A 19980-nucleotide genomic window follows, 5' to 3' on the forward strand; every position below is an offset into this window, starting at 1 on the left:
AAGGTAAATGTTCAAGATGCATGCTGGTTAAAAAACACAAGGTAAACGTTGTACGAAAACAATTCTTTCAAACAGATTTTTATTCTGAAATCGTGTTTCGACAACGAATTATAAAACGGACAAAGTACTTGATGTTTAACTTTTAAAGGGATTTCAGTTTTTTACCTTTTGTAAATATCGCTAATGCCCGGCTAGCTCAGTCAGTAGAGCACGAGATTCATAATCTCGGAGTCGTGGGTTCGAGGCCCACGTCGGGCTAAGTATTGTTGTGTCACTTTTATGATTAACTGTTCATTACCAGACATGTAAAATATTTTCAAGTTTGGTTAGAATATCAACTCAACGTCATTGTGTGGAATAGTCCGTAAGCAACGAAAGCGTCGGTGGTGTAACGGTTAGCATGGTTGCCTTCCAAGCAGTCGATCCGGGTTCGATTCCCGGCCGACGCATCAATGTTTTTCATCGTGGTATCGTTATAATGTTTTGCATCAGTCAGAGAAGGTAAATGTTCAAGATGCATGCTGGTTAAAAAACACAAGGTAAACGTTGTACGAAAACAATTCTTTCAAACAGATTTTTATTCTGAAATCGTGTTTCGACAACGAATTATAAAACGGACAAAGTACTTGATGTTTAACTTTTAAAGGGATTTCAGTTTTTTACCTTCCGCAACTATCGCTAATGCCCGGCTAGCTCAGTCGGTAGAGCATGAGACTCTTAATCTGGGTGTCGTGGGTTCGAGCCCTACGTCGGGCTAAGTATTGTTGTGTAACTTTTATGATTAACTGTTCATTACCAGACATGTAAAATATTTTCAAGTTTTGTTAGAATATCAACTCAACGTCATTGTGTGGAATAATCCGTAAGCAACGAAAGCGTCGGTGGTGAAACGGTTAGCATGGTTGCCTTCCAAGAAGTCGATCCGGGTTCGATTTCCGGCCGACGCATCAATGTTTTTCATCGTGGTATCGTTATAATGTTTTGCATCAGTCAGAGAAGGTAAATGTTCAAGATGCATGCTGGTTAAAAAACACAAGGTAAACGTTGTACGAAAACAATTCTTTCAAACAGATTTTTATTCTGAAATCGTGTTTCGACAACGAATTATAAAACGGACAAAGTACTTGATGTTTAACTTTTTAAGAGTTTCAGTTTTTTACCTTCCGTAAATATCTCGCTAATGCCCGGCTAGCTCAGTCGGTAAAGCACGAGACTCTTAATCTCGGAGTCGTGGGTTCGAGCCCCACGTTGGGCTAAGTATTGTTGTGTCACTTTTATGATTAACTGTTCATTACCAGACATGTAAAATATTTTCAAGTTTTGTTAGAATATCAACTCAACGTCATTGTGTGGAATAGTCCGTAAGCAACGAAAGCGTCGGTGGTGTAACGGTTAGCATGGTTGCCTTCCAAGCACTCGAACCGAGTTCGATTCCCGGCCGACGCATCAATGTTTTTCATCGTGGTATCGTTATAATGTTTTGCATCAGTCAGAGAAGGTAAATGTTCAAGATGCATGCTAGTTAAAAAACACAAGGTAAACGTTGTACGAACACAATTCTTTCAAACAGATTTTTATTCTGAAATCGTGTTTCGACAACGAATTATAAAACGGACAAAGTACTTGATGTTTAACTTTTAAAGGGATTTCAGTTTTTTACCTTTTGTAAATATCGCTAATGCCCGGCTAGCTCAGTCGGTAGAGCACGAGTATCTTAATCTCGGAGTCGTGGGTTCGACGCCCACGTCGGGCTAAGTATTGTTGTGTCACTTTTATGATTAACTGTTCATTACCAGACATGTAAAATATTTTCAAGTTTTGTTAGAATATCAACTCAACGTCATTGTGTGGAATAGTCCGTAAGCAACGAAAGCGTCGGTGTTGTAACGGTTAGCATGGTTGCCTTCCAAGAAGTCGATCCGGGTTCGATTCCCGGCCACGCGTCAATGTTTTCCATAGTGGTATCGTTATAATGTTTTGCATCAGTCAGAGAAGGTAAATGTTCAAGATCCATGCTGGTTAAAAAACACAAGGTAAACGTTGTACGAAAACAATTCTTTCAAACAGATTTTTATTCTGAAATCGTGTTTCGACAACGAATTATAAAACGGACAAAGTACTTGATGTTTAACTTTTTAAGAGTTTCTGTTTTTTTTTCTATCATGTAATATCGCTAATGACCGGTTAGCTCAGTCGGTAGAGCATGAGACTCTTAATCTGGGTGTCGTGGCTTCGAGCCCTACGTCGGGCTAAGTATTGTTGTGTCACTTTTATGATTAACTGTTCATTACCAGACATGTAAAATATTTTCAAGTTTTGTTAGAATATCAACTCAACGTCATTGTGTGGAATAGTCCGTAAGCAACGAAAGCGTCGGTGGTGTAACGGTTAGCATGGTTGCCTTCCAAGCAGTCGATCCGGGTTCGATTCCCGGCCGACGTATAAATGTTTTTCATCGTGGTATCGTTATAATGTTTTGAATCAGTCAGAGAAGGTAAATGTTCAAGATGCATGCTGGTTAAAAAACACAAGGTAAACGTTGTACGAAAACAATTCTTTCAAACAGATTTTTATTCTGAAATCGTGTTTCGACAACGAATTATAAAACGGACAAAGTACTTGATGTTTAACTTTTTAAGAGTTTCAGTTTTTTACCTTCCGTAAATATCTCGCTAATGCCCGGCTAGCTCAGTCGGTAAAGCACGAGACTCTTAATCTCGGAGTCGTGGGTTCGAGCCCCACGTTGGGCTAAGTATTGTTGTGTCACTTTTATGATTAACTGTTCATTACCAGACATGTAAAATATTTTCAAGTTTTGTTAGAATATCAACTCAACGTCATTGTGTGGAATAGTCCGTAAGCAACGAAAGCGTCGGTGGTGTAACGGTTAGCATGGTTGCCTTCCAAGCACTCGAACCGAGTTCGATTCCCGGCCGACGCATCAATGTTTTTCATCGTGGTATCGTTATAATGTTTTGCATCAGTCAGAGAAGGTAAATGTTCAAGATGCATGCTAGTTAAAAAACACAAGGTAAACGTTGTACGAACACAATTCTTTCAAACAGATTTTTATTCTGAAATCGTGTTTCGACAACGAATTATAAAACGGACAAAGTACTTGATGTTTAACTTTTAAAGGGATTTCAGTTTTTTACCTTTTGTAAATATCGCTAATGCCCGGCTAGCTCAGTCGGTAGAGCACGAGTATCTTAATCTCGGAGTCGTGGGTTCGACGCCCACGTCGGGCTAAGTATTGTTGTGTCACTTTTATGATTAACTGTTCATTACCAGACATGTAAAATATTTTCAAGTTTTGTTAGAATATCAACTCAACGTCATTGTGTGGAATAGTCCGTAAGCAACGAAAGCGTCGGTGTTGTAACGGTTAGCATGGTTGCCTTCCAAGAAGTCGATCCGGGTTCGATTCCCGGCCACGCGTCAATGTTTTCCATAGTGGTATCGTTATAATGTTTTGCATCAGTCAGAGAAGGTAAATGTTCAAGATCCATGCTGGTTAAAAAACACAAGGTAAACGTTGTACGAAAACAATTCTTTCAAACAGATTTTTATTCTGAAATCGTGTTTCGACAACGAATTATAAAACGGACAAAGTACTTGATGTTTAACTTTTTAAGAGTTTCTGTTTTTTTTTTCTATCATGTAATATCGCTAATGACCGGTTAGCTCAGTCGGTAGAGCATGAGACTCTTAATCTGGGTGTCGTGGGTTCGAGCCCTACGTCGGGCTAAGTATTGTTGTGTCACTTTTATGATTAACTGTTCATTACCAGACATGTAAAATATTTTCAAGTTTTGTTAGAATATCAACTCAACGTCATTGTGTGGAATAGTCCGTAAGCAACGAAAGCGTCGGTGGTGTAACGGTTAGCATGGTTGCCTTCCAAGCAGTCGATCCGGGTTCGATTCCCGGCCGACGTATAAATGTTTTTCATCGTGGTATCGTTATAATGTTTTGAATCAGTCAGAGAAGGTAAATGTTCAAGATGCATGCTGGTTAAAAAACACAAGGTAAACGTTGTACGAAAACAATTCTTTCAAACAGATTTTTATTCTGAAATCGTGTTTCGACAACGAATTATAAAACGGACAAAGTACTTGATGTTTAACTTTTAAAGGGATTTCAGTTTTTTACCTTTTGTAAATATCGCTAATGCCCGGCTAGCTCAGTCAGTAGAGCACGAGATTCATAATCTCGGAGTCGTGGGTTCGAGGCCCACGTCGGGCTAAGTATTGTTGTGTCACTTTTATGATTAACTGTTCATTACCAGACATGTAAAATATTTTCAAGTTTGGTTAGAATATCAACTCAACGTCATTGTGTGGAATAGTCCGTAAGCAACGAAAGCGTCGGTGGTGTAACGGTTAGCATGGTTGCCTTCCAAGCAGTCGATCCGGGTTCGATTCCCGGCCGACGTATAAATGTTTTTCATCGTGGTATCGTTATAATGTTTTGAATCAGTCAGAGAAGGTAAATGTTCAAGATGCATGCTGGTTAAAAAACACAAGGTAAACGTTGTACGAAAACAATTCTTTCAAACAGATTTTTATTCTGAAATCGTGTTTCGACAACGAATTATAAAACGGACAAAGTACTTGATGTTTAACTTTTAAAGGGATTTCAGTTTTTTACCTTCCGCAACTATCGCTAATTCCCGGCTAGCTCAGTCGGTAGAGCATGAGACTCTTAATCTGGGTGTCGTGGGTTCGAGCCCTACGTCGGGCTAAGTATTGTTGTGTCACTTTTATGATTAACTGTTCATTACCAGACATGTAAAATATTTTCAAGTTTTGTTAGAATATCAACTCAACGTCATTGTGTGGAATAATCCGTAAGCAACGAAAGCGTCGGTGGTGTAACGGTTAGCATGGTTGCCTTCCAAGCAGTCGATCCGGGTTCGATTCCCGGCCGACGCATCACTGTTTTTCATCGTGGTATCGTTATAATGTTTTGCATCAGTCAGAGAAGGTAAATGTTCAAGATGCATGCTGGTTAAAAAACACAAGGTAAACGTTGTACGAAAACAATTCTTTCAAACAGATTTTTATTCTGAAATCGTGTTTCGACAACGAATTATAAAACGGACAAAGTACTTGATGTTTAACTTTTAAAGGGATTTCAGTTTTTTACCTTCCGCAACTATCGCTAATGCCCGGCTAGCTCAGGCGGTAGAGCACGAGACTCCTTATCTCGGAGTCGTGGGTTCGAGCTCACGTCGGGCTAAGTATTGTTGTGTCACTTTTATGATTAACTGTTCATTACCAGACATGTAAAATATTTTCAAGTTTTGTTAGAATATCAACTCAACGTCATTGTGTGGAATAGTCCGTAAGCAACGAAAGCGTCGGTGGTGTAACGGTTAGCATGGTTGCCTTCCAAGCAGTCGATCCGCGTTCGATTCCCGGCCGACGCATCAATGTTTTTCATCGTGGTATCGTTATAATGTTTTGCATCAGTCAGAGAAGGTAAATGTTCAAGATGCATGCTGGTTAAAAAACACAAGGTAAACGTTGTACGAAAAAAAATTCTTTCAAGCAGATTTTTATTCTGAAATCGTGTTTCGACAACGAATTATAAAACGGACAAAGTAATTGATGTTTAACTTTTAAAGGGATTTCAGTTTTTTACCTTCCGCAACTATCGCTAATGCCCGGCTAGCTCAGTCGGTAGAGCATGAGACTCTTAATCTGGGTGTCGTGGGTTCGAGCCCTACGTCGGGCTAAGTATTGTTGTGTCACTTTTATGATTAACTGTTCATTACCAGACATGTAAAATATTTTCAAGTTTGGTTAGAATATCAACTCAACGTCATTGTGTGGAATAATCCGTAAGCAACGAAAGCGTCGGTGGTGTAACGGTTCGCATGGTTGCCTTCCAAGCAGTCGATCCGGGTTCGATTCCCGGCCGACGCATCAATGTTTTTCATCGTGGTATCGTTATAATGTTTTGCATCAGTCAGAGAAGGTAAATGTTCAAGATGCATGCTGGTTAAAAAACACAAGGTAAACGTTGTACGAAAACAATTCTTTCAAACAGATTTTTATTCTGAAATCGTGTTTCGACAACGAATTATAAAACGGACAAAGTACTTGATGTTTAACTTTTTAAGAGTTTCTGTTTTTTTTTTCTATCATGTAATATCGCTAATGACCGGTTAGCTCAGTCGGTAGAGCATGAGACTCTTAATCTGGGTGTCGTGGGTTCGAGCCCTACGTCGGGCTAAGTATTGTTGTGTCACTTTTATGATTAACTGTTCATTACCAGACATGTAAAATATTTTCAAGTTTTGTTAGAATATCAACTCAACGTCATTGTGTGGAATAGTCCGTAAGCAACGAAAGCGTCGGTGGTGTAACGGTTAGCATGGTTGCCTTCCAAGCAGTCGATCCGGGTTCGATTCCCGGCCGACGTATAAATGTTTTTCATCGTGGTATCGTTATAATGTTTTGAATCAGTCAGAGAAGGTAAATGTTCAAGATGCATGCTGGTTAAAAAACACAAGGTAAACGTTGTACGAAAACAATTCTTTCAAACAGATTTTTATTCTGAAATCGTGTTTCGACAACGAATTATAAAACGGACAAAGTACTTGATGTTTAACTTTTAAAGAGATTTCAGTTTTTTACCTTCCGCATCTATCGCTAATGCCCGGCTAGCTCAGTCGGTAGAGCATGAGACTCTTAATCTGGGTGTCGTGGGTTCGAGCCCTACGTCGGGCTAAGTATTGTTGTGTCACTTTTATGATTAACTGTTCATTACCAGACATGTAAAATATTTTCAAGTTTTGTTAGAATATCAACTCAACGTCATTGTGTGGAATAGTCCGTATGCAACGAAAGCGTCGGTGGTGTAACGGTTAGCATGGTTGCCTTCCAAGCAGTCGACCCGGGTTCGATTCCCGGCCGACGCATCAATGTTTTTCATCGTGGTATCGTTATAATGTTTTGCATCAGTCAGAGAAGGTAAATGTTCAAGATGCATGCTGGTTAAAAAACACAAGGTAAACGTTGTACGAAAACAATTCTTTCAAACAGATTTTTATTCTGAAATCGTGTTTCGACAACGAATTATAAAACGGACAAAGTACTTGATGTTTAACTTTTAAAGGGATTTCAGTTTTTTACCTTCCGCAACTATCGCTAAGCCCGGCTAGCTCAGTCGGTAGAGCATGAGACTCTTAATCTGGGTGTCGTGGGTTCGAGCCCTACGTCGGGCTAAGTATTGTTGTGTCACTTTTATGATTAACTGTTCATTACCAGACATGTAAAATATTTTCAAGTTTTGTTAGAATATCAACTCAACGTCATTGTGTGGAATAGTCCGTAAGCAACGAAAGCGTCGGTGGTGTAACGGTTAGCATGGTTGCCTTCCAAGCAGTCGATCCGGGTTCGATTCCCGGCCGACGCATCAATGTTTTTCATCGTGGTATCGTTATAATGTTTTGCATCAGTCAGAGAAGGTAAATGTTCAAGATGCATGCTGGTTAAAAAACACAAGGTAAACGTTGTACGAAAACAATTCTTTAAAACAGATTTTTATTCTGAAATCGTGTTTCGACAACGAATTATAAAACGGACAAAGTACTTGATGTTTAACTTTTAAAGGGATTTCAGTTTTTTACCTTCCGCAACTATCGGTAATGCCCGGCTAGCTCAGTCGGTAGGGCATGAGACTCTTAATTTGGGTGTCGTGGGTTCGAGCCCTACGTCGGGCTAAGTATTGTTGTGTCACTTTTATGATTAACTGTTCATTACCAGACATGTAAAATATTTTCAAGTGTGGTTAGAATATCAACTCAACGTCATTGTGTGGAATAGTCCGTAAGCAACGAAAGCGTCGGGGGTGTAACGGTTAGCATGGTTGCCTTCCAAGCAGTCGATCCGGGTTCGATTCCCGGCCGACGCATCAATGTTTTTCATCGTGGTATCGTTATAATGTTTTGCATCAGTCAGAGAAGGTAAATGTTCAAGATGCATGCTGGTTAAAAAACACAAGGTAAACGTTGTACGAAAACAATTCTTTCAAACAGATTTTTATTCTGAAATCGTGTTTCGACAACGAATTATAAAACGGACAAAGTACTTGATGTTTAACTTTTAAAGGGATTTCAGTTTTTTACCTTCCGCAACTATCGCTAATGCCCGGCTAGCTCAGTCGGTAGAGCATGAGACTCTTAATCTGGGTGTCGTGGGTTCGAGCCCTACGTCGGGCTAAGTATTGTTGTGTCACTTTTATGATTATCTGTTCATTACCAGACATGTAAAATATTTTCAAGTTTTGTTAGAATATCAACTCAACGTCATTGTGTGGAATAGTCCGTAAGCAACGAAAGCGTCGGTGGTGTAACGGTTAGCATGGTTGCCTTCCAAGCAGTCGATCCGGGTTCGATTCCCGGCCGACGCATCAATGTTTTTAATCGTGGTATCGTTATAATGTTTTGCATCAGTCAGAGAAGGTAAATGTTCAAGATGCATGCTGGTTAAAAAACACAAGGTAAACGTTGTACGAAAACAATTCTTTCAAACAGATTTTTATTCTGAAATCGTGTTTCGACAACGAATTATAAAACGGACAAAGTACTTGATGTTTAACTTTTAAAGGGATTGCAGTTTTTTACCTTCCGCAACTATCGCTAATGCCCGGCTAGCTCAGTCGGTAGAGCACGAGACTCTTAATCTCGGAGTCGTGGGTTCGAGCCCCACGTCGGGCTAAGTATTGTTGTGTCACTTTTATGATTAACTGTTCATTACCAGACATGTAAAATATTTTCAAGTTTTGTTAGAATATCAACTCAACGTCATTGTGTGGAATAGTCCGTAAGCAACGAAAGCGTCGGTGGTGTAACGGTTAGCATGGTTGCCTTCCAAGCAGTCGATCCGGGTTCGATTCCCGGCCGACGAATCAATGTTTTTCATCGTGGTATCGTTATAATGTTTTGCATCAGTCAGAGAAGGTAAATGTTCAAGATGCATGCTGGTTAAAAAACACAAGGTAAACGTTGTACGAAAACAATTCTTTCAAACAGATTTTTATTCTGAAATAGTGTTTCGACAACGAATTATAAAACGGACAAAGTACTTGATGTTTAACTTTTAAAGGGATTTCAGTTTTTTACCTTCCGCATCTATCGCTAATGCCCGGCTAGCTCAGTCGGTAGAGCATGAGACTCTTAATCTGGGTGTCGTGGGTTCGAGCCCTACGTCGGGCTAAGTATTGTTGTGTCACTTTTATGATTAACTGTTCATTACCAGACATGTAAAATATTTTCAAGTTTTGTTAGAATATCAACTCAACGTCATTGTGTGGAATAGTCCGTAAGCAACGAAAGCGTCGGTGGTGTAACGGTTAGCATGGTTGCCTTCCAAGCAGTCGACCCGGGTTCGATTCCCGGCCGACGCATCAATGTTTTTCATCGTGGTATCGTTATAATGTTTTGCATCAGTCAGAGAAGGTAAATGTTCAAGATGCATGCTGGTTAAAAAACACAAGGTAAACGTTGTACGAAAACAATTCTTTCAAACAGATTTTTATTCTGAAATCGTGTTTCGACAACGAATTATAAAACGGACAAAGTACTTGATGTTTAACTTTTAAAGGGATTTCAGTTTTTTACCTTCCGCAACTATCGCTAATGCCCGGCTAGCTCAGTCGGTAGAGCATGAGACTCTTAATCTGGGTGTCGTGGGTTCGAGCCCTACGTCGGGCTAAGTATTGTTGTGTCACTTTTATGATTAACTGTTCATTACCAGACATGTAAAATATTTTCAAGTTTTGTTAGAATATCAACTCAACGTCATTGTGTGGAATAGTCCGTAAGCAACGAAAGCGTCGGTGGTGTAACGGTTAGCATGGTTGCCTTCCAAGCAGTCGATCCGGGTTCGATTCCCGGCCGACGCATCAATGTTTTTCATCGTGGTATCGTTATAATGTTTTGCATCAGTCAGAGAAGGTAAATGTTCAAGATGCATGCTGGTTAAAAAACACAAGGTAAACGTTGTACGAAAACAATTCTTTAAAACAGATTTTTATTCTGAAATCGTGTTTCGACAACGAATTATAAAACGGACAAAGTACTTGATGTTTAACTTTTAAAGGGATTTCAGTTTTTTACCTTCCGCAACTATCGCTAATGCCCGGCTAGCTCAGTCGGTAGGGCATGAGACTCTTAATTTGGGTGTCGTGGGTTCGAGCCCTACGTCGGGCTAAGTATTGTTGTGTCACTTTTATGATTAACTGTTCATTACCAGACATGTAAAATATTTTCAAGTTTGGTTAGAATATCAACTCAACGTCATTGTGTGGAATAGTCCGTAAGCAACGAAAGCGTCGGTGGTGTAACGGTTAGCATGGTTGCCTTCCAAGCAGTCGATCCGGGTTCGATTCCCGGCCGACGCATCAATGTTTTTCATCGTGGTATCGTTATAATGTTTTGCATCAGTCAGAGAAGGTAAATGTTCAAGATGCATGCTGGTTAAAAAACACAAGGTAAACGTTGTACGAAAACAATTCTTTCAAACAGATTTTTATTCTGAAATCGTGTTTCGACAACGAATTATAAAACGGACAAAGTACTTGATGTTTAACTTTTAAACGGATTTCAGTTTTTTACCTTCCGCAACTATCGCTAATGCCCGGCTAGCTCAGTCGGTAGAGCATGAGACTCTTAATCTGGGTGTCGTGGGTTCGAGCCCTACGTCGGGCTAAGTATTGTTGTGTCACTTTTATGATTAACTGTTCATTACCAGACATGTAAAATATTTTCAAGTTTTGTTAGAATATCAACTCAACGTCATTGTGTGGAATAGTCCGTAAGCAACGAAAGCGTCGGTGGTGTAACGGTTAGCATGGTTGCCTTCCAAGCAGTCGATCCGGGTTCAATTCCCGGCCGACGCATCAATGTTTTTAATCGTGGTATCGTTATAATGTTTTGCATCAGTCAGAGAAGGTAAATGTTCAAGATGCATGCTGGTTAAAAAACACAAGGTAAACGTTGTACGAAAACAATTCTTTCAAACAGATTTTTATTCTGAAATCGTGTTTCGACAACGAATTATAAAACGGACAAAGTACTTGATGTTTAACTTTTAAAGGGATTGCAGTTTTTTACCTTCCGCAACTATCGCTAATGCCCGGCTAGCTCAGTCGGTAGAGCACGAGACTCTTAATCTCGGAGTCGTGGGTTCGAGCCCCACGTCGGGCTAAGTATTGTTGTGTCACTTTTATGATTAACTGTTCATTACCAGACATGTAAAATATTTTCAAGTTTGGTTAGAATATCAACTCAACGTCATTGTGTGGAATAGTCCGTAAGCAACGAAAGCGTCGGTGGTGTAACGGTTAGCATGGTTGCCTTCCAAGCAGTCGATCCGGGTTCGATTCCCGGCCGACGCATCAATGTTTTTAATCGTGGTATCGTTATAATGTTTTGCATCAGTCAGAGAAGGTAAATGTTCAAGATGCATGCTGGTTAAAAAACACAAGGTAAACGTTGTACGAAAACAATTCTTTCAAACAGATTTTTATTCTGAAATCGTGTTTCGACAACGAATTATAAAACGGACAAAGTACTTGATGTTTAACTTTTAAAGGGATTGCAGTTTTTTATATTCCGCAACTATCGCTAATGCCCGGCTAGCTCAGTCGGTAGAGCACGAGACTCTTAATCTCGGAGTCGTGGGTTCGAGCCCCACGTCGGGCTAAGTATTGTTGTGTCACTTTTATGATTAACTGTTCATTACCAGACATGTAAAATATTTTCAAGTTTTGTTAGAATATCAACTCAACGTCATTGTGTGGAATAGTCCGTAAGCAACGAAAGCGTCGGTGGTGTAACGGTTAGCATGGTTGCCTTCCAAGCAGTCGATCCGGGTTCGATTCCCGGCCGACGAATCAATGTTTTTCATCGTGGTATCGTTATAATGTTTTGCATCAGTCAGAGAAGGTAAATGTTCAAGATGCATGCTGGTTAAAAAACACAAGGTAAACGTTGTACGAAAACAATTCTTTCAAACAGATTTTTATTCTGAAATCGTGTTTCGACAACGAATTATAAAACGGACAAAGTACTTGATGTTTAACTTTTAAAGGGATTTCAGTTTTTTACCTTCCGCAACTATCGCTAATGCCCGGCCAGCTCAGTCGGTAGAGCACGAGACTCTTAATCTCGGCGTCGTGGGTTCGAGCCCCACGTCGGGCTAAGTATTGTTGTGTCACTTTTATGATTAACTGTTCATTACCAGACATGTAAAATATTTTCAAGTTTTGTTAGAATATCAACTCACCGTCATTGTGTGGAATAGTCCGTAAGCAACGAAAGCGTCGGTGGTGTAACGGTTAGCATGGTTGCCTTCCAAGCAGTCGATCCGGGTTCGATTCCCGGCCGACGCATCAATGTTTTTCATCGTGGTATCGTTATAATGTTTTGCATCAGTCAGAGAAGGTAAATGTTCAAGATGCATGCTGGTTAAAAAACACAAGGTAAACGTTGTACGAAAAAAATTCTTTCAAACAGATTTTTATTCTGAAATCGTGTTTCGACAACGAATTATAAAACGGACAAAGTACTTGATGTTTAACTTTTAAAGGGATTTCAGTTTTTTACCTTCCGCATCTATCGCTAATGCCCGGCTAGCTCAGTCGGTAGAGCATGAGACTCTTAATCTGGGTGTCGTGGTTTCGAGCCCTACGTCGGGCTAAGTATTGTTGTGTCACTTTTATGATTAACTGTTCATTACCAGACATGTAAAATATTTTCAAGTTTTGTTAGAATATCAACTCAACGTCATTGTGTGGAATAGTCCGTAAGCAACGAAAGCGTCGGTGGTGTAACGGTTAGCATGGTTGCCTTCCAAGCAGTCGACCCGGGTTCGATTCCCGGCCGACGCATCAATGTTTTTCATCGTGGTATCGTTATAATGTTTTGCATCAGTCAGAGAAGGTAAATGTTCAAGATGCATGCTGGTTAAAAAACACAAGGTAAACGTTGTACGAAAACAATTCTTTCAAACAGATTTTTATTCTGAAATCGTGTTTCGACAACGAATTATAAAACGGACAAAGTACTTGATGTTTAACTTTTAAAGGGATTTCAGTTTTTTACCGTCCGCAACTATCGCTAATGCCCGGCTAGCTCAGTCGGTAGAGCATGAGACTCTTAATCTGGGTGTCGTGGGTTCGAGCCCCACGTCGGGCTAAGTATTGTTGTGTCACTTTTATGATTAACTGTTCATTACCAGACATGTAAAATATTTTCAAGTTTTGTTAGAATATCAACTCAACGTCATTGTGTGGAATAGTCCGTAAGCAACGAAAGCGTCGGTGGTGTAATGGTTAGCATGGTTGCCTTCCAAGCAGTCGATCCGCGTTCGATTCCCGGCCGACGCATCAATGTTTTTCATCGTGGTATCGTTATAATGTTTTGCATCAGTCAGAGAAGGTAAATGTTCAAGATGCATGCTGGTTAAAAAACACAAGGTAAACGTTGTACGAAAAAAAATTCTTTCAAGCAGATTTTTATTCTGAAATCGTGTTTCGACAACGAATTATAAAACGGACAAAGTACTTGATGTTTAACTTTTTAAGAGTTTCAGTTTTTTACCTTCCGGGAATATCTCGCTAATGCCCGGCTAGCTCAGTCGGTAGAGCACGAGACTCTTAATCTCGGAGTCGTGGGTTCGAGCCCCACGTCGGGCTAAGTATTGTTGTGTCACTTTTATGATTAACTGTTCATTACCAGACATGTAAAATATTTTCAAGTTTTGTTAGAATATCAACTCAACGTCATTGTGTGGAATAGTCCGTAAGCAACGAAAGCGTCGGTGGTGTAACGGTTAGCATGGTTGCCTTCCAAGCAGTCGATCCGGGTTCGATTCCCGACCGACGCATCAATGTGTTTCATCGTGGTATCGTTATAATGTTTTGCATCAGTCAGAGAAGGTAAATGTTAAAGATGCATGCTGGTTAAAAAACACAAGGTAAACGTTGTACGAAAACAATTCTTTCAAACAGATTTTTATTCTGAAATCGTGTTTCGACAACGAATTATAAAACGGACAAAGTACTTGATGTTTAACTTTTAAAGGGATTTCAGTTTTTTACCTTCCGCAACTATCGCTAATGCCCGGCTAGCTCAGTCGGTAGAGCACGAGACTCTTAATCTGGGTGTCGTGGGTTCGAGCCCTACGTCGGGCTAAGTATTGTTGTGTCACTTGTATGATTAACTGTTCATTACCAGACATGTAAAATATTTTCAAGTTTTGTTAGAATATCAACTCAACGTCATTGTGTGGAATAGTCCGTAAGCAACGAAAGCGTCGGTGGTGTAACGGTTAGCATGGTTGCCTTCCAAGCAGTCGATCCGGGTTCGATTCCCGGCCGACGCATCAATGTTTTTAATCGTGGTATCGTTATAATGTTTTGCATCAGTCAGAGAAGGTAAATGTTCAAGATGCATGCTGGTTAAAAAACACAAGGTAAACGTTGTACGAAAACAATTCTTTCAAACAGATTTTTATTCTGAAATCGTGTTTCGACAACGAATTATAAAACGGACAAAGTACTTGATGTTTAACTTTTAAAGGGATTGCAGTTTTTTACCTTCCGCAACTATCGCTAATGCCCGGCTAGCTCAGTCGGTAGAGCACGAGACTCTTAATCTCGGAGTCGTGGGTTCGAGCCCCACGTCGGGCTAAGTATTGTTGTGTCACTTTTATGATTAACTGTTCATTACCAGACATGTAAAATATTTTCAAGTTTTGTTAGAATATCAACTCAACGTCATTGTGTGGAATAGTCCGTAAGCAACGAAAGCGTCGGTGGTGTAACGGTTAGCATGGTTGCCTTCCAAGCAGTCGATCCGGGTTCGATTCCCGGCCGACGAATCAATGTTTTTCATCGTGGTATCGTTATAATGTTTTGCATCAGTCAGAGAAGGTAAATGTTCAAGATGCATGCTGGTTAAAAAACACAAGGTAAACGTTGTACGAAAACAATTCTTTCAAACAGATTTTTATTCTGAAATCGTGTTTCGACAACGAATTATAAAACGGACAAAGTACTTGATGTTTAACTTTTAAAGGGATTTCAGTTTTTTACCTTCCGCAACTATCGCTAATGCCCGGCTAGCTCAGTCGGTAGAGCACAAGACTCTTAATCTCGGAGTCGTGGGTTCGAGCCCCACGTCGGGCTAAGTATTGTTGTGTCACTTTTATGATTAACTGTTCATTACCAGACATGTAAAATATTTTCAAGTTTTGTTAGAATATCAACTCAACGTCATTGTGTGGAATAGTCCGTAAGCAACGAAAGCGTCGGTGGTGTAACGGTTAGCATGGTTGCCTTCCAAGCAGTCGATCCGGGTTCGATTCCCGGCTGACGCATCAATGTTTTTCATCGTGGTATCGTTATAATGTTTTGCATCAGTCAGAGAAGGTAAATGTTCAAGATGCATGCTGGTTAAAAAACACAAGGTAAACGTTGTACGAAAAAAAATTCTTTCAAGCAGATTTTTATTCTGAAATCGTGTTTCGACAACGAATTATAAAACGGACAAAGTACTTGATGTTTAACTTTTAAAGGGATTTCAGTTTTTTACCTTCCGCAACTATCGCTAATGCCCGGCTAGCTCAGTCGGTAGAGCACGAGACTCTTAATCTCGGAGTCGTGGGTTCGAGCCCCACGTCGGGCTAAGTATTGTTGTGTCACTTTTATGATTAACTGTTCATTACCAGACATGTAAAATATTTTCAAGTTTTGTTAGAATATCAACTCAACGTCATTGTGTGGAATAGTCCGTAAGCAACGAAAGCGTCGGTGGTGTAATGGTTAGCATGGTTGCCTTCCAAGCAGTCGATCCGCGTTCGATTCCCGGCCGACGCATCAATGTTTTTCATCGTGGTATCGTTATAATGTTTTGCATCAGTCAGAGAAGGTAAATGTTCAAGATGCATGCTGGTTAAAAAACACAAGGTAAACGTTGTACGAAAAAAAATTCTTTCAAGCAGATTTTTATTCTGAAATCGTGTTTCGACAACGAATTATAAAACGGACAAAGTACTTGATGTTTAACTTTTTAAGAGTTTCAGTTTTTTACCTTCCGGGAATATCTCGCTAATGCCCGGCTAGCTCAGTCGGTAGAGCACGAGACTCTTAATCTCGGAGTCGTGGGTTCGAGCCCCACGTCGGGCTAAGTATTGTTGTGTCACTTTTATGATTAACTGTTCATTACCAGACATGTAAAATATTTTCAAGTTTTGTTAGAATATCAACTCAACGTCATTGTGTGGAATAGTCCGTAAGCAACGAAAGCGTCGGTGGTGTAACGGTTAGCATGGTTGCCTTCCAAGCAGGCGATCCGGGTTCGATTCCCGACCGACGCATCAATGTGTTTCATCGTGGTATCGTTATAATGTTTTGCATCAGTCAGAGAAGGTAAATGTTAAAGATGCATGCTGGTTAAAAAACACAAGGTAAACGTTGTACGAAAACAATTCTTTCAAACAGATTTTTATTCTGAAATCGTGTTTCGACAACGAATTATAAAACGGACAAAGTACTTGATGTTTAACTTTTAAAGGGATTTCAGTTTTTTACCTTCCGCAACTATCGCTAATGCCCGGCTAGCTCAGTCGGTAGAGCATGAGACTCTTAATCTGGGTGTCGTGGGTTCGAGCCCTACGTCGGGCTAAGTATTGTTGTGTCACTTGTATGATTAACTGTTCATTACCAGACATGTAAAATATTTTCAAGTTTTGTTAGAATATCAACTCAACGTCATTGTGTGGAATAGTCCGTAAGCAACGAAAGCGTCGGTGGTGTAACGGTTAGCATGGTTGCCTTCCAAGCAGTCGATCCGGGTTCGATTCCCGGCCGACGCATCAATGTTTTTCATCGTGGTATCGTTATAATGTTTTGCATCAGTCAGAGAAGGTAAATGTTCAAGATGCATGCTGGTTAAAAAACACAAGGTAAACGTTGTACGAAAACAATTCTTTAAAACAGATTTTTATTCTGAAATCGTGTTTCGACAACGAATTATACAACGGACAAAGTACTTGATGTTTAACTTTTAAAGGGATTTCAGTTTTTTACCTTCCGCAACCATCGCTAATGCCCGGCTAGCTCAGTCGGTAGAGCATTAGACTCTTAATCTGGGTGTCGTGGGTTCGAGCCCTCCGTCGGGCTAAGTATTGTTGTGTCACTTTTATGATTAACTGTTCATTACCAGACGTGTAAAATATTTTCAAGTTTTGTTAGAATATCAACTCAACGTCATTGTGTGGAATAGTCCGTAAGCAACGAAAGCGTCGGTGGTGTAACGGTTAGCATGGTTGCCTTCCAAGCAGTCGATCCGGGTTCGATTCCCGGCCGACGCATCAATGTTTTTCATCGTGGTATCGTTATAATGTTTTGCATCAGTCAGAGAAGGTAAATGTTCAAGATGCATGCTGGTTAAAAAACACAAGGTAAACGTTGTACGAAAACAATTCTTTCAAACAGATTTTTATTCTGAAATCGTGTTTCGACAACGAATGATAAAACGGACAAAGTACTTGATGTTTAACTTTTAAAGGGATGTCAGTTTTTTACCTTCCGCAACTATAGCTAATGCCCGGCTAGCTCAGTCGGTAGAGCACGAGACTCTTAATCTCGGAGTCGTGGGTTCGAGGCCCACGTCGGGCTAAGTATTGTTGTGTCACTTTTATGATTAACTGTTCATTACCAGACATGTAAAATATTTTCAAGTTTTGTTAGAATATCAACTCAACGTCATTGTGTGGAATAGTCCGTAAGCAACGAAAGCGTCGGTGGTGTAACGGTTAGCATGGTTGCCTTCCAAGCAGTCGATCCGGGTTCGATTCCCGGCCGACGCATCAATGTTTTTCATCGTGGTATCGTTATAATGTTTTGCATCAGTCAGAGAAGGTAAATGTTCAAGATGCATGCTGGTTAAAAAACACAAGGTAAACGTTGTACGAAAACAATTCTTTCAAACAGATTTTTATTCTGAAATCGTGTTTCGACAACGAATTATAAAACGGATAAAGTACTTGATGTTTAACTTTTAAAGGGATTTCAGTTTTTTACCTTCCGCAACTATCGCTAATGCCCGGCTAGCTCAGTCGGTAGAGCACGAGACTCTTAATCTCGGAGTCGTGGGTTCGAGGCCCACGTCGGGCTAGGTATTGTTGTGTCACTTTTATGATTAACTGTTCATTACCAGACATGTAAAATATTTTCAAGTTTTGTTAGAATATCAACTCAAGGTCATTGTTTGGAATAGTCCGTAAGCAACGAAAGCGTCGGTGGTGTAACGGTTAGCATGGTTGCCTTCCAAGCAGTCGATCCGGGTTCGATTCCCGGCCGACGCATCAATGTTTTTCATCGTGGTATCGTTATAATGTTTTGCATCAGTCAGAGAAGGTAAATGTTCAAGATGCATGCTGGTTAAAAAACACAAGGTAAACGTTGTACGAAAACAATTCTTTCAAACAGATTTTTATTCTGAAATCGTGTTTCGACAACGAATTATAAAACGGACAAAGTACTTGATGTTTAACTTTTAAAGGGATTTCAGTTTTTACCTTCCGCAACTATCGCTAATGCCCGGCTAGCTCAGTCGGTAGAGCACGAGACTCTTAATCTCGGAGTCGTGGGTTCGAGCCCCACGTCGGGCTAAGTATTGTTGTGTCACTTTTATGATTAACTGTTCATTACCAGACATGTAAAATATTTTCAAGTTTTGTTAGAATATCAACTCAACGTCATTGTGTGGAATAGTCCGTAAGCAACGAAAGCGTCGGTGGTGTAACGGTTAGCATGGTTGCCTTCCAAGCAGTCGATCCGCGTTCGATTCCCGGCCGACGCATCAATGTTTTTCATCGTGGTATCGTTATAATGTTTTGCATCAGTCAGAGAAGGTAAATGTTCAAGATGCATGCTGGTTAAAAAACACAAGGTAAACGTTGTACGAAAAAAAATTCTTTCAAGCAGATTTTTATTCTGAAATCGTGTTTCGACAACGAATTATAAAACGGACAAAGTACTTGATGTTTAACTTTTAAAGAGTTTCAGTTTTTTACCTTCCGTGAATATCTCGCTAATGCCCGGCTAGCTCAGTCGGTAGAGCACGAGACTCTTAATCTCGGAGTCGTGGGTTCGAGCCCCACGTCGGGCTAAGTATTGTTGTGTCACTTTTATGATTAACTGTTCATTACCAGACATGTAAAATATTTTCAAGTTTTGTTAGAATATCAACTCAACGTCATGTTATGGAATAGTCCGTAAGCAACGAAAGCGTCGGTGGTGTAACGGTTAGCATGGTTGCCTTCCTAGCACTCGATCCGGGTTCGATTCCCGGCCGACGCATCAATGTTTTTCATCGTGGTATCGTTATAATGTTTTGCATCAGTCAGAGAAGGTAAATGTTACAAGATGCATGCTAGTTAAAAAATACAAGGTAAACGTTGTACGAAAACAATTCTTTCAAACAGATTTTTATTCTGAAATCGTGTTTCGACAACGCATTATAAAACGGACAAAGTACTTGATGTTTAACTTTTAAAGAGTTTCAGTTTTTTACCTTCCGTAAATATCGCTTATGCCCGGCTAGCTCAGTCGGTAGAGCACGAGACTCTTAATCTCGGAGTCGTGGGTTCGAGCCCCTCGTCGGGCGAAGTATTGTTGTGTCACTTTTATGATTAACTGTTCATTACCAGACATGTAAAATATTTACAAGTTTTGTTAGAATATCAACTCAACGTCATTGTGTGGAATAGTCCGTAAGCAACGAAAGCGTCGGTGGTGTAACGGTTAGCATGATTGCCTTCCAAGCAGTCGATCCGGGTTCGATTCCCGGCCGACGCATCAATGTTTTTCATCGTGGTATCGTTATAATGTTTTGCATCAGTCAGAGAAGGTAAATGTTCAAGATGCATGCTGGTTAAAAAACACAAGGTAAACGTT

General features: G+C 40.2%; 70 non-coding genes across 70 annotated transcripts; all 70 read left to right on the forward strand.

Moving 5' to 3' along the window:
• Nucleotides 1-185: 185 nt before the first annotated feature.
• Nucleotides 186-258, forward strand: Trnam-cau (transfer RNA methionine (anticodon CAU)). The gene has a single exon. It is a non-coding gene; the product is annotated as a tRNA-Met (tRNA).
• Nucleotides 259-377: 119 nt separating this feature from the next.
• Trnag-ucc (transfer RNA glycine (anticodon UCC)) lies at nucleotides 378-449 on the forward strand. Its single transcript has one exon. It is a non-coding gene; the product is annotated as a tRNA-Gly (tRNA).
• A 234-nt stretch (nucleotides 450-683) lies between these two features.
• On the forward strand, nucleotides 684-756 carry Trnak-cuu (transfer RNA lysine (anticodon CUU)). The gene has a single exon. It is a non-coding gene; the product is annotated as a tRNA-Lys (tRNA).
• Nucleotides 757-1182: 426 nt separating this feature from the next.
• On the forward strand, nucleotides 1183-1255 carry Trnak-cuu (transfer RNA lysine (anticodon CUU)). Its single transcript has one exon. It is a non-coding gene; the product is annotated as a tRNA-Lys (tRNA).
• Nucleotides 1256-1680: 425 nt separating this feature from the next.
• Trnak-cuu (transfer RNA lysine (anticodon CUU)) lies at nucleotides 1681-1753 on the forward strand. Its single transcript has one exon. It is a non-coding gene; the product is annotated as a tRNA-Lys (tRNA).
• A 617-nt stretch (nucleotides 1754-2370) lies between these two features.
• Nucleotides 2371-2442, forward strand: Trnag-ucc (transfer RNA glycine (anticodon UCC)). Its single transcript has one exon. It is a non-coding gene; the product is annotated as a tRNA-Gly (tRNA).
• A 235-nt stretch (nucleotides 2443-2677) lies between these two features.
• Nucleotides 2678-2750, forward strand: Trnak-cuu (transfer RNA lysine (anticodon CUU)). Its single transcript has one exon. It is a non-coding gene; the product is annotated as a tRNA-Lys (tRNA).
• A 425-nt stretch (nucleotides 2751-3175) lies between these two features.
• Trnak-cuu (transfer RNA lysine (anticodon CUU)) lies at nucleotides 3176-3248 on the forward strand. The gene has a single exon. It is a non-coding gene; the product is annotated as a tRNA-Lys (tRNA).
• Nucleotides 3249-3866: 618 nt separating this feature from the next.
• On the forward strand, nucleotides 3867-3938 carry Trnag-ucc (transfer RNA glycine (anticodon UCC)). The gene has a single exon. It is a non-coding gene; the product is annotated as a tRNA-Gly (tRNA).
• Nucleotides 3939-4172: 234 nt separating this feature from the next.
• On the forward strand, nucleotides 4173-4245 carry Trnam-cau (transfer RNA methionine (anticodon CAU)). The gene has a single exon. It is a non-coding gene; the product is annotated as a tRNA-Met (tRNA).
• A 119-nt stretch (nucleotides 4246-4364) lies between these two features.
• On the forward strand, nucleotides 4365-4436 carry Trnag-ucc (transfer RNA glycine (anticodon UCC)). Its single transcript has one exon. It is a non-coding gene; the product is annotated as a tRNA-Gly (tRNA).
• Nucleotides 4437-4670: 234 nt separating this feature from the next.
• Nucleotides 4671-4743, forward strand: Trnak-cuu (transfer RNA lysine (anticodon CUU)). Its single transcript has one exon. It is a non-coding gene; the product is annotated as a tRNA-Lys (tRNA).
• A 119-nt stretch (nucleotides 4744-4862) lies between these two features.
• Nucleotides 4863-4934, forward strand: Trnag-ucc (transfer RNA glycine (anticodon UCC)). Its single transcript has one exon. It is a non-coding gene; the product is annotated as a tRNA-Gly (tRNA).
• A 425-nt stretch (nucleotides 4935-5359) lies between these two features.
• On the forward strand, nucleotides 5360-5431 carry Trnag-ucc (transfer RNA glycine (anticodon UCC)). The gene has a single exon. It is a non-coding gene; the product is annotated as a tRNA-Gly (tRNA).
• Nucleotides 5432-5666: 235 nt separating this feature from the next.
• Trnak-cuu (transfer RNA lysine (anticodon CUU)) lies at nucleotides 5667-5739 on the forward strand. The gene has a single exon. It is a non-coding gene; the product is annotated as a tRNA-Lys (tRNA).
• A 119-nt stretch (nucleotides 5740-5858) lies between these two features.
• On the forward strand, nucleotides 5859-5930 carry Trnag-ucc (transfer RNA glycine (anticodon UCC)). Its single transcript has one exon. It is a non-coding gene; the product is annotated as a tRNA-Gly (tRNA).
• A 428-nt stretch (nucleotides 5931-6358) lies between these two features.
• Trnag-ucc (transfer RNA glycine (anticodon UCC)) lies at nucleotides 6359-6430 on the forward strand. Its single transcript has one exon. It is a non-coding gene; the product is annotated as a tRNA-Gly (tRNA).
• Nucleotides 6431-6664: 234 nt separating this feature from the next.
• On the forward strand, nucleotides 6665-6737 carry Trnak-cuu (transfer RNA lysine (anticodon CUU)). The gene has a single exon. It is a non-coding gene; the product is annotated as a tRNA-Lys (tRNA).
• Nucleotides 6738-6856: 119 nt separating this feature from the next.
• Nucleotides 6857-6928, forward strand: Trnag-ucc (transfer RNA glycine (anticodon UCC)). Its single transcript has one exon. It is a non-coding gene; the product is annotated as a tRNA-Gly (tRNA).
• A 233-nt stretch (nucleotides 6929-7161) lies between these two features.
• On the forward strand, nucleotides 7162-7234 carry Trnak-cuu (transfer RNA lysine (anticodon CUU)). Its single transcript has one exon. It is a non-coding gene; the product is annotated as a tRNA-Lys (tRNA).
• A 119-nt stretch (nucleotides 7235-7353) lies between these two features.
• On the forward strand, nucleotides 7354-7425 carry Trnag-ucc (transfer RNA glycine (anticodon UCC)). Its single transcript has one exon. It is a non-coding gene; the product is annotated as a tRNA-Gly (tRNA).
• A 234-nt stretch (nucleotides 7426-7659) lies between these two features.
• Trnak-cuu (transfer RNA lysine (anticodon CUU)) lies at nucleotides 7660-7732 on the forward strand. Its single transcript has one exon. It is a non-coding gene; the product is annotated as a tRNA-Lys (tRNA).
• Nucleotides 7733-7851: 119 nt separating this feature from the next.
• Trnag-ucc (transfer RNA glycine (anticodon UCC)) lies at nucleotides 7852-7923 on the forward strand. The gene has a single exon. It is a non-coding gene; the product is annotated as a tRNA-Gly (tRNA).
• Nucleotides 7924-8157: 234 nt separating this feature from the next.
• On the forward strand, nucleotides 8158-8230 carry Trnak-cuu (transfer RNA lysine (anticodon CUU)). Its single transcript has one exon. It is a non-coding gene; the product is annotated as a tRNA-Lys (tRNA).
• Nucleotides 8231-8349: 119 nt separating this feature from the next.
• Trnag-ucc (transfer RNA glycine (anticodon UCC)) lies at nucleotides 8350-8421 on the forward strand. The gene has a single exon. It is a non-coding gene; the product is annotated as a tRNA-Gly (tRNA).
• Nucleotides 8422-8655: 234 nt separating this feature from the next.
• Trnak-cuu (transfer RNA lysine (anticodon CUU)) lies at nucleotides 8656-8728 on the forward strand. The gene has a single exon. It is a non-coding gene; the product is annotated as a tRNA-Lys (tRNA).
• A 119-nt stretch (nucleotides 8729-8847) lies between these two features.
• On the forward strand, nucleotides 8848-8919 carry Trnag-ucc (transfer RNA glycine (anticodon UCC)). Its single transcript has one exon. It is a non-coding gene; the product is annotated as a tRNA-Gly (tRNA).
• Nucleotides 8920-9153: 234 nt separating this feature from the next.
• On the forward strand, nucleotides 9154-9226 carry Trnak-cuu (transfer RNA lysine (anticodon CUU)). The gene has a single exon. It is a non-coding gene; the product is annotated as a tRNA-Lys (tRNA).
• Nucleotides 9227-9345: 119 nt separating this feature from the next.
• Nucleotides 9346-9417, forward strand: Trnag-ucc (transfer RNA glycine (anticodon UCC)). The gene has a single exon. It is a non-coding gene; the product is annotated as a tRNA-Gly (tRNA).
• A 234-nt stretch (nucleotides 9418-9651) lies between these two features.
• Nucleotides 9652-9724, forward strand: Trnak-cuu (transfer RNA lysine (anticodon CUU)). Its single transcript has one exon. It is a non-coding gene; the product is annotated as a tRNA-Lys (tRNA).
• A 119-nt stretch (nucleotides 9725-9843) lies between these two features.
• On the forward strand, nucleotides 9844-9915 carry Trnag-ucc (transfer RNA glycine (anticodon UCC)). Its single transcript has one exon. It is a non-coding gene; the product is annotated as a tRNA-Gly (tRNA).
• A 234-nt stretch (nucleotides 9916-10149) lies between these two features.
• On the forward strand, nucleotides 10150-10222 carry Trnak-cuu (transfer RNA lysine (anticodon CUU)). Its single transcript has one exon. It is a non-coding gene; the product is annotated as a tRNA-Lys (tRNA).
• Nucleotides 10223-10341: 119 nt separating this feature from the next.
• On the forward strand, nucleotides 10342-10413 carry Trnag-ucc (transfer RNA glycine (anticodon UCC)). Its single transcript has one exon. It is a non-coding gene; the product is annotated as a tRNA-Gly (tRNA).
• Nucleotides 10414-10647: 234 nt separating this feature from the next.
• Trnak-cuu (transfer RNA lysine (anticodon CUU)) lies at nucleotides 10648-10720 on the forward strand. Its single transcript has one exon. It is a non-coding gene; the product is annotated as a tRNA-Lys (tRNA).
• A 119-nt stretch (nucleotides 10721-10839) lies between these two features.
• Nucleotides 10840-10911, forward strand: Trnag-ucc (transfer RNA glycine (anticodon UCC)). Its single transcript has one exon. It is a non-coding gene; the product is annotated as a tRNA-Gly (tRNA).
• Nucleotides 10912-11145: 234 nt separating this feature from the next.
• Trnak-cuu (transfer RNA lysine (anticodon CUU)) lies at nucleotides 11146-11218 on the forward strand. Its single transcript has one exon. It is a non-coding gene; the product is annotated as a tRNA-Lys (tRNA).
• A 119-nt stretch (nucleotides 11219-11337) lies between these two features.
• Nucleotides 11338-11409, forward strand: Trnag-ucc (transfer RNA glycine (anticodon UCC)). Its single transcript has one exon. It is a non-coding gene; the product is annotated as a tRNA-Gly (tRNA).
• Nucleotides 11410-11643: 234 nt separating this feature from the next.
• Nucleotides 11644-11716, forward strand: Trnak-cuu (transfer RNA lysine (anticodon CUU)). Its single transcript has one exon. It is a non-coding gene; the product is annotated as a tRNA-Lys (tRNA).
• A 119-nt stretch (nucleotides 11717-11835) lies between these two features.
• Trnag-ucc (transfer RNA glycine (anticodon UCC)) lies at nucleotides 11836-11907 on the forward strand. Its single transcript has one exon. It is a non-coding gene; the product is annotated as a tRNA-Gly (tRNA).
• A 234-nt stretch (nucleotides 11908-12141) lies between these two features.
• Nucleotides 12142-12214, forward strand: Trnak-cuu (transfer RNA lysine (anticodon CUU)). The gene has a single exon. It is a non-coding gene; the product is annotated as a tRNA-Lys (tRNA).
• Nucleotides 12215-12333: 119 nt separating this feature from the next.
• On the forward strand, nucleotides 12334-12405 carry Trnag-ucc (transfer RNA glycine (anticodon UCC)). Its single transcript has one exon. It is a non-coding gene; the product is annotated as a tRNA-Gly (tRNA).
• A 234-nt stretch (nucleotides 12406-12639) lies between these two features.
• Trnak-cuu (transfer RNA lysine (anticodon CUU)) lies at nucleotides 12640-12712 on the forward strand. The gene has a single exon. It is a non-coding gene; the product is annotated as a tRNA-Lys (tRNA).
• A 119-nt stretch (nucleotides 12713-12831) lies between these two features.
• On the forward strand, nucleotides 12832-12903 carry Trnag-ucc (transfer RNA glycine (anticodon UCC)). The gene has a single exon. It is a non-coding gene; the product is annotated as a tRNA-Gly (tRNA).
• Nucleotides 12904-13137: 234 nt separating this feature from the next.
• Nucleotides 13138-13210, forward strand: Trnak-cuu (transfer RNA lysine (anticodon CUU)). Its single transcript has one exon. It is a non-coding gene; the product is annotated as a tRNA-Lys (tRNA).
• A 119-nt stretch (nucleotides 13211-13329) lies between these two features.
• Nucleotides 13330-13401, forward strand: Trnag-ucc (transfer RNA glycine (anticodon UCC)). The gene has a single exon. It is a non-coding gene; the product is annotated as a tRNA-Gly (tRNA).
• A 236-nt stretch (nucleotides 13402-13637) lies between these two features.
• On the forward strand, nucleotides 13638-13710 carry Trnak-cuu (transfer RNA lysine (anticodon CUU)). The gene has a single exon. It is a non-coding gene; the product is annotated as a tRNA-Lys (tRNA).
• Nucleotides 13711-13829: 119 nt separating this feature from the next.
• On the forward strand, nucleotides 13830-13901 carry Trnag-ucc (transfer RNA glycine (anticodon UCC)). Its single transcript has one exon. It is a non-coding gene; the product is annotated as a tRNA-Gly (tRNA).
• Nucleotides 13902-14135: 234 nt separating this feature from the next.
• Nucleotides 14136-14208, forward strand: Trnak-cuu (transfer RNA lysine (anticodon CUU)). The gene has a single exon. It is a non-coding gene; the product is annotated as a tRNA-Lys (tRNA).
• A 119-nt stretch (nucleotides 14209-14327) lies between these two features.
• Trnag-ucc (transfer RNA glycine (anticodon UCC)) lies at nucleotides 14328-14399 on the forward strand. The gene has a single exon. It is a non-coding gene; the product is annotated as a tRNA-Gly (tRNA).
• Nucleotides 14400-14633: 234 nt separating this feature from the next.
• Trnak-cuu (transfer RNA lysine (anticodon CUU)) lies at nucleotides 14634-14706 on the forward strand. The gene has a single exon. It is a non-coding gene; the product is annotated as a tRNA-Lys (tRNA).
• Nucleotides 14707-14825: 119 nt separating this feature from the next.
• Nucleotides 14826-14897, forward strand: Trnag-ucc (transfer RNA glycine (anticodon UCC)). Its single transcript has one exon. It is a non-coding gene; the product is annotated as a tRNA-Gly (tRNA).
• A 234-nt stretch (nucleotides 14898-15131) lies between these two features.
• Nucleotides 15132-15204, forward strand: Trnak-cuu (transfer RNA lysine (anticodon CUU)). The gene has a single exon. It is a non-coding gene; the product is annotated as a tRNA-Lys (tRNA).
• A 119-nt stretch (nucleotides 15205-15323) lies between these two features.
• On the forward strand, nucleotides 15324-15395 carry Trnag-ucc (transfer RNA glycine (anticodon UCC)). Its single transcript has one exon. It is a non-coding gene; the product is annotated as a tRNA-Gly (tRNA).
• A 235-nt stretch (nucleotides 15396-15630) lies between these two features.
• On the forward strand, nucleotides 15631-15703 carry Trnak-cuu (transfer RNA lysine (anticodon CUU)). Its single transcript has one exon. It is a non-coding gene; the product is annotated as a tRNA-Lys (tRNA).
• A 119-nt stretch (nucleotides 15704-15822) lies between these two features.
• Nucleotides 15823-15894, forward strand: Trnag-ucc (transfer RNA glycine (anticodon UCC)). Its single transcript has one exon. It is a non-coding gene; the product is annotated as a tRNA-Gly (tRNA).
• Nucleotides 15895-16130: 236 nt separating this feature from the next.
• Trnak-cuu (transfer RNA lysine (anticodon CUU)) lies at nucleotides 16131-16203 on the forward strand. Its single transcript has one exon. It is a non-coding gene; the product is annotated as a tRNA-Lys (tRNA).
• A 425-nt stretch (nucleotides 16204-16628) lies between these two features.
• Nucleotides 16629-16701, forward strand: Trnak-cuu (transfer RNA lysine (anticodon CUU)). The gene has a single exon. It is a non-coding gene; the product is annotated as a tRNA-Lys (tRNA).
• A 119-nt stretch (nucleotides 16702-16820) lies between these two features.
• Trnag-ucc (transfer RNA glycine (anticodon UCC)) lies at nucleotides 16821-16892 on the forward strand. The gene has a single exon. It is a non-coding gene; the product is annotated as a tRNA-Gly (tRNA).
• A 234-nt stretch (nucleotides 16893-17126) lies between these two features.
• Trnak-cuu (transfer RNA lysine (anticodon CUU)) lies at nucleotides 17127-17199 on the forward strand. The gene has a single exon. It is a non-coding gene; the product is annotated as a tRNA-Lys (tRNA).
• A 119-nt stretch (nucleotides 17200-17318) lies between these two features.
• Nucleotides 17319-17390, forward strand: Trnag-ucc (transfer RNA glycine (anticodon UCC)). Its single transcript has one exon. It is a non-coding gene; the product is annotated as a tRNA-Gly (tRNA).
• Nucleotides 17391-17624: 234 nt separating this feature from the next.
• Nucleotides 17625-17697, forward strand: Trnak-cuu (transfer RNA lysine (anticodon CUU)). Its single transcript has one exon. It is a non-coding gene; the product is annotated as a tRNA-Lys (tRNA).
• A 119-nt stretch (nucleotides 17698-17816) lies between these two features.
• Nucleotides 17817-17888, forward strand: Trnag-ucc (transfer RNA glycine (anticodon UCC)). Its single transcript has one exon. It is a non-coding gene; the product is annotated as a tRNA-Gly (tRNA).
• A 234-nt stretch (nucleotides 17889-18122) lies between these two features.
• Nucleotides 18123-18195, forward strand: Trnak-cuu (transfer RNA lysine (anticodon CUU)). The gene has a single exon. It is a non-coding gene; the product is annotated as a tRNA-Lys (tRNA).
• A 119-nt stretch (nucleotides 18196-18314) lies between these two features.
• Nucleotides 18315-18386, forward strand: Trnag-ucc (transfer RNA glycine (anticodon UCC)). The gene has a single exon. It is a non-coding gene; the product is annotated as a tRNA-Gly (tRNA).
• A 233-nt stretch (nucleotides 18387-18619) lies between these two features.
• Nucleotides 18620-18692, forward strand: Trnak-cuu (transfer RNA lysine (anticodon CUU)). Its single transcript has one exon. It is a non-coding gene; the product is annotated as a tRNA-Lys (tRNA).
• Nucleotides 18693-18811: 119 nt separating this feature from the next.
• On the forward strand, nucleotides 18812-18883 carry Trnag-ucc (transfer RNA glycine (anticodon UCC)). Its single transcript has one exon. It is a non-coding gene; the product is annotated as a tRNA-Gly (tRNA).
• A 236-nt stretch (nucleotides 18884-19119) lies between these two features.
• On the forward strand, nucleotides 19120-19192 carry Trnak-cuu (transfer RNA lysine (anticodon CUU)). Its single transcript has one exon. It is a non-coding gene; the product is annotated as a tRNA-Lys (tRNA).
• A 119-nt stretch (nucleotides 19193-19311) lies between these two features.
• On the forward strand, nucleotides 19312-19383 carry Trnag-ucc (transfer RNA glycine (anticodon UCC)). The gene has a single exon. It is a non-coding gene; the product is annotated as a tRNA-Gly (tRNA).
• Nucleotides 19384-19617: 234 nt separating this feature from the next.
• Trnak-cuu (transfer RNA lysine (anticodon CUU)) lies at nucleotides 19618-19690 on the forward strand. The gene has a single exon. It is a non-coding gene; the product is annotated as a tRNA-Lys (tRNA).
• A 119-nt stretch (nucleotides 19691-19809) lies between these two features.
• On the forward strand, nucleotides 19810-19881 carry Trnag-ucc (transfer RNA glycine (anticodon UCC)). The gene has a single exon. It is a non-coding gene; the product is annotated as a tRNA-Gly (tRNA).
• Nucleotides 19882-19980: the final 99 nt, after the last annotated feature.

Source organism: Euprymna scolopes, chromosome 18 (genome assembly GCF_053919585.1).
Source record: "Euprymna scolopes isolate OS-2025 chromosome 18, ASM5391958v1, whole genome shotgun sequence".
In the NCBI taxonomy this organism is placed as follows: Eukaryota; Metazoa; Mollusca; class Cephalopoda; order Sepiida; family Sepiolidae; genus Euprymna; species Euprymna scolopes.